The sequence below is a fragment of the Acyrthosiphon pisum genome, chromosome A1, assembly GCF_005508785.2.
Source record: "Acyrthosiphon pisum isolate AL4f chromosome A1, pea_aphid_22Mar2018_4r6ur, whole genome shotgun sequence".
NCBI classification, from domain to species: Eukaryota; Metazoa; Arthropoda; class Insecta; order Hemiptera; family Aphididae; genus Acyrthosiphon; species Acyrthosiphon pisum.
The window spans coordinates 11,746,608-11,752,864 of NC_042494.1; the positions used below are offsets into that span (position 1 = coordinate 11,746,608).

Consider the following 6,257-nt stretch of genomic DNA (forward strand, 5'->3'; position numbering starts at 1 on the left):
TTGCGTTACTAAATATGGATGCCAGATTAGGAGTGCATAATCAAAATGTGAACGGATTAGTGAGTAGTATAATGTTTTTAATGCAGATTCGTCTCTAAAGTTTCGACATGTTCGTTTTAAAAAACCCTAGCTTTTTTGACGCTTTATTTCTAATATAAAGTACATGGTCCTTAAAAGATAGTTTGGAGTCAAATTTTACACCAAGATCGTGTACTGTAGAAACTTTTAATAAATTTATATTACCCAACGAATAATTAAACTGAATAGGTTGTCTTTTTAGAGAAAATGTAATATGGAAACATTTTTTTAAATTTAAGTGCATAGCATTTTGCTGGCACCATTTATATATATTATTTAAATCTAATTGTAGTTCAATAGCGTCTTTTGTGCAGCTAATATTTTTGAATATTTTTGCATCATCAGCTAATAATAATATTTTAGAATGAGAGATTACATCTGATATATCATTTATAAAAAGGGAAAATAATATTGGGGATAAATGGTTCTTCTATATAAATATACTCCGAATCTTTTAACATGCTATTCTTTAATCCTAATGCTTCGAATAATTCACAATTTTTCTCTTTATTTTAAACAATTTGTTTTAAAGAGTCATATAGAGAGTTCCAACGAGTGTCCCCAGGCCTTGATAAATTATGACCCAATATCTGTTATATAACCTAAATAAATTGAGTTTCAATTAGTAATTATTAAACATTATAAGAGTAATATTGATACCTACCATATCAAACTAAACATTTACTTCAGCAGATTTTGGCCTATTTGACAGGGGCACCATTTCAGTTTTTTTTTTAAAGTGTGCAAACAATTAAAGAGGCCAATGTTTTCCCACCTCCAGGCCAATCGATAAAAAAACGTTTCTAGTGTTTTCAGTTTTTCATTACAGATTCATAACAGTATCAAAAACATACTTAATAAAAACATATTTTTATAGTTAACACATTACATTTTACCATTCATACATTCTGTGTATATACTGTATGTGTATATATAGTAAAGATATTTATAGATAGAATAGATGCATATTATTATTATTATGTCTTTTGTCTATCAGTAACCAGGGGCGGACTGGCCCAGGGTGCTATACACCAAGTAGCACCCCGGGCCCCCGATTACCACAGTCGGTATACGGTATAATACTGGTATAATAGTTAATACGGTATTAAAATATACAAAATAAAAATAAAATAACATATTTCAACATCTCTACAAATAAACAACATGTTATTCTTAATTTTTTTTTTATATTTACTTATAAAACTAAGGGCTCTTTCCTAATTTAGGTAGGTTTGAAAAAAAATTACGGGCCCCTAATTAATTTTGCACCCCGGGCCAAAAATAGCCAGTCCACCACTGTCAGTAGCCACTTACCATTTACACATATTTGTGTGTGCCAGTGGATAAAGTGATTCCGATATCAATTTATCAATTATCAAATTAAAGAACACAATATTCTAATATTATTTATGGTTATCAGTGAATAGCTGCGGTGCATGCACAAATTAAAGATTGGCAAACTGAAGGTCATCTGGCCATAGTATTAATTAGGCCTAGGCCAATTGTGGACAACAAAATTACAGGGTGTGCAAGTGCATACCCTGCCCCCCCCCCAAATGGCGCCCCTGCTATTTGAAGCATTCCATAATAATGTACATTACCGAAGTGTGTATTTCATTTAGTTGTGTGTTTTGCGGTGATTGAATAGTTTTAATTAATATATATATGGGCAGGTTACACTATTTGTACGGGCAACCAAGTACAATGCCTCAGCGTAAAGTGTTCTACAAATTTCAACTACAAAAACGGCACATATCGCAAAAAATCCGTGCCAAAAAACACGAAAAAACGGCTACCTACTCTAAACTATCCCCCGAAAGACGGAAAAAAAAGTCTCGTACGGTCTCGTCGACACAAGACGTCGAATTTCATCGGCGACCCTCCAAACAGTCCAAACTATAATCACAGATTAAGTGTAATCACTATATTCAGATCTGATAGAATCACGGATATAGATACCACATACCATATACTATTGTATGTTCGTGCCCATAAGAACCCATGTTAAACTGAAAAGGTGTCTCTTCTGGTTATTCTGTGTAGATACTATGGTTGCACGACGGCCCATATTGGATCACAGTGCTGAGCGGCGCCGAATGTTCTTATCAATTCTGACAAAAAGTCGCGGACGTTTCGCCCCCGCCGTTTCGTCCCCGTCAAAAAAACCAGTCCACGGACGTTTTGTCCCCGACAATTATTGAGATATAGGACGTTTCGTCCCGGAGAGTTATTAGCCATAGGAAGTTTGGTCCTCGGCATACTTTAATAATCTAAATGCATTTATTTTTAATGAACAATTCCGTAATGTCTAACTATATAGTGTTGTAAAGTATTTGAGTAAAATTATTCAAATACTTTATTAAATACTTATTTTTATTCTTTTAATTCTTAATTTGTTTCTACTTATAATTATTCTTGTTAAATAAAAATACCATGCCGTCGTGGTTTTACTTTAACATTATAACAATGTAATATTATATAATTATTTACTACTTTATTTTAAGAGTATTTGAGTAATTACTTAAAAAGTATTTTTTTACAACACTGCTAATACAGTACCTATAATATAGGCTATAGGTAAGTAATAAAGATTGTTCGTGCACTATACAGCCAAACAGGTTTGTGAGCTGAAATTCTAAATTTATTTTCATACATTTAATGATGGGATTTTCAAATAGGTATAAAGTATTTAGTACCAGCTATATCAAAAGTTATTAAGATAAACCTATTCGATAAAATGTTTTATACTTACTATTTCCACAATATTCTACACACTCACTGTACACAGTTATATTTTGTTCGTATTGTAGTGCCTAACCGAAAATAGTTAGTTTTAAGGGAAAAAAGTATAAATATAAATATAAATATAATTTATCTTAATATTATAGTACCTATTTAATTTTAATTTATTAATTTTTACTACATTTTGTGTTGACTTAATACAATTGTGATTATGTATTTGTATAGTTTGTAGTATTGTCATTTAAAGATTAAATTGTTCATTAAAAATAAATGCATTTAGATTATCAAAGTATGCGGGGGACCAAACATCCTATGGCTAATAACTCTCCGGGACGAAACGTCCTATCTCAATAATTGCCGGGGACGAAACGTCCGTGGACTGGTTTTTTTTACGGGGACGAAACGGCGGGGGCGAAACGTCCGTTTACCGTTTTACTAGCGCCCTCTACAACTACTACTAAGTTACGGTAACCAAACCGGGTTACCTAGCCACGGTGGAGCGCTAGTATGTCGCGACTTTTTTTTGTATGGATACTATGTATGTATTTATGTAACTTGATAAGAACATTTGACGCCGTTCGTTGTGCAACCATGATAGTATCTATATCCGTGGATAGAATAAAACAGCTTGTTGGATACAAATTCGATATTTTAAATTACACGGGACGCTCCCGTCTTTTCGTGTCACAATGTTTGTCACCCTGTTGCTCCGCCGATGAAACTACGCGATTGAACATTCCGGGAGGGGACGGTATCGTCGCGGTCTAGCCACTGGTTGCCGGGTTCCCGTCGGCCGCCGCAGTGTATTTAGTCGTTTTGGAGCGTTCGAGTCGTCAACGCGGCCGCATGCCTTTACCTTCGCGAACCGATGGGCCGTCGCCGTTAATACCGCCGTTTATTTTGTTCCGTGCACCCGAGCCTCGCTGCTCGCCCAACTCGTCGCGTACAGTCGTTTACGCGGTCCGAGTTCTGGCCGCCTGTGCCGACACCACGGCTTATTGTTATTATTCGTTCGTTGCCGTTACCCACGCACCCGCGTGTTTCTCGCCCGCCCCTCTAACGCAGTGCGAACCCACCGATCACCGTATACCTACCGACTCTCGCCATGCTTATACACGCAGTGCGATTTGTAAAAGTAAAGCACCGGCGTACATAGCTTCTTTACATGCAGCATTGGATTATGCATATAAATCTGGATCAAAACATAAAATCGGAGATCGTGGACCCATAGATAACCCATTGTGGTCTGTAATAATGGAATTGTGCAATCCCAAGTACGCAGATTCAATGGTAAATAAATTATTGTTATTTTTTGAAAAAACGTTCAATGAATTGGTGATACGTTATCATGCAGGTTTTGACGTTGTCATATTTTTGGACAAATATCCAGAATTAAACAAAAAACGAATGTTACGTAGATGTGAACATGGAGACATGTTACGCGATAGATTACCACAATATGCTACAGCGCAGTTTATGGCCTACTATATGTTTGCCTGTTTTTTTGATTTTAAAACTTTTTACGTACCGTACACAATTGACGGTGATATAGATACGTTAAAACAATCGATACAGATCAAAGATTTATTAAATTATTACGGTTCTGCACATTGATCTATTGGCAAATCTTCAGTTTTCAATTCCGTTTCAACAGGTAATACTTTTAAAAATGAAACAGAGTTTACGTTAAAAGACGGTTCGACTAAAAGTTTAAAAGTTGAAACTGGACCAGAATTACAAATTTTACGGTATAAATATGATTTAGGATTGCTTTCTGCTTCACGTTAATATAAAAAATCTTTAAACGAACCGTACATGATTACGTGAAACGTTTAACAGTCCACTTGAAAGATTTTCACAAATTAGACATCATACCGAGCATTTAAAAAAATCCAATCTCATTGGAAAAATATCAAAATCTCGCAGCAAAGCCATTAAATAGTAGATTGGATGAAAAAAATATTATTAAAGAATTTTGTAAGTTATTTTTTTTTTTTTTAACTAAATTAAATCCAATATTAATAAAATATATTGGAATAAATTTATTATATTAATTATATTTATTTCTTTTAGACATAATCATTGCTGATCATGCGTTGGATTAAACGAGAAATATTAACATTATGCGGCATCTATAAATTTACCAATTCGTAAATATATAATGTTATATAATTTATTTGATATAGATTTTATATAATTTTTTTTTTACAGAAAACGGACAACCTGCTTCTAACAGTGCGCCGGATATGTTGTTGAACGTTCAATCGACCAGTCGTAAGTATACATGACGACATTATTTTATATACAGATATAATTATATAATATTTTAACATTATAGAAAATAATATGATACAACATGTTTCGTCCGCCAACCATTCGTCAACAACTCATCAACTCGTCAATTCGTCAACAACTCATTAACAAAGTAATATTATCTAAAATATGCAAAAAAATGTAAAAAACATATAGCCGTTAGTAAATTTTTAAAACATAAAGCTAATTGTAAGTTTATGATTTGTAATTATTGTGAAAAAAAATTCAGCTATAGAACCAGTTTACTATTTCATTTTAGAAAATCACCATGTCGTTTTAAATTTGGTTTTACTGAAAACCTAATAAATTAATACTTTGTTTACGTTTAAATTTTAAATATTATATAATATTTTTACTCTTTTAATCGTATATATCGTATCGTATATTTTAATATAATATCGTATATTTATTTATACTTATAATAGTATTACTAAAAAAATTAACAAAGTGCATCATAAATTATCGTAAAATTAATCGAGTACAATAATACTCACTCGCTTTTTTAATATTATAATTTGAAATTATTTTTTTATTAATTTTTTTTTTAATTCGAATTTTTTTTTTACTACTGATGGAAAGGTTTGCTTTAGTAATATTGTTGACATCCGTGGTCCTTGTAATGTTGGAATAACCTTGACCGTACAATAATTTTTGGAAATAATATTATGTAATTTAAACTTATAATATCTATGTGGTGTTATCTATGGGTCCACGACAGTGGCGTATATAGGATTTTTTTTTAGGGGGTGATATGACCAAAATTATTTAGCACATTGGGGGCAGGCCGAGGCGGGGGACAAATATCTAGGATCACATTATGTTATCTTACCTTTCGGTAAAGTACACTATATAGGCCATGCTAGGCATGTCACCATGATGTTACTCAAAACTACACCAACATTTATAATATTATACATTTATTTTCATAAAAAAATCACAAAATAATATTCATTCGTCTTGTTTTTGAGACATTTCTTTTAACACTTTGTCTACATTAACGTCAATATCGCGATGAATGCTTAACATTGCTAAACCATTTAGCCTCTTCTAAATTGAAAAAATAAACATTACAAAATGCATAGGTTAATATATTATTTCAGTATTACTTCAGATATTGTGTTGCG

The 6,257-nt window shown here is 32.7% G+C and overlaps 1 protein-coding gene across 6 annotated transcripts in view; it reads left to right on the plus strand.

Annotated features, from left to right (window-relative positions):
* The first annotated feature begins 3,418 nt into the window (after nucleotides 1-3,418).
* LOC100568984 overlaps nucleotides 3,419-6,257 on the plus strand; it is a 31,927-nt gene continuing 29,088 nt past the window's right edge. The window contains exons 1-6 of one of the 6 annotated variants that reach the window (XM_029486668.1): nucleotides 3,419-4,110; nucleotides 4,175-4,474; nucleotides 4,586-4,797; nucleotides 4,894-4,970; nucleotides 5,032-5,094; nucleotides 5,159-5,245. The gene's annotated coding sequence lies outside the window, so the exon portion shown is untranslated. The remainder of the gene's footprint in view (nucleotides 4,111-4,174; nucleotides 4,475-4,585; nucleotides 4,798-4,893; nucleotides 4,971-5,031; nucleotides 5,095-5,158; nucleotides 5,246-6,257) is intronic. The other 5 variants (XM_029486670.1, XM_029486669.1, XM_029486671.1 and 2 more) reach the window with 5 other exon arrangements.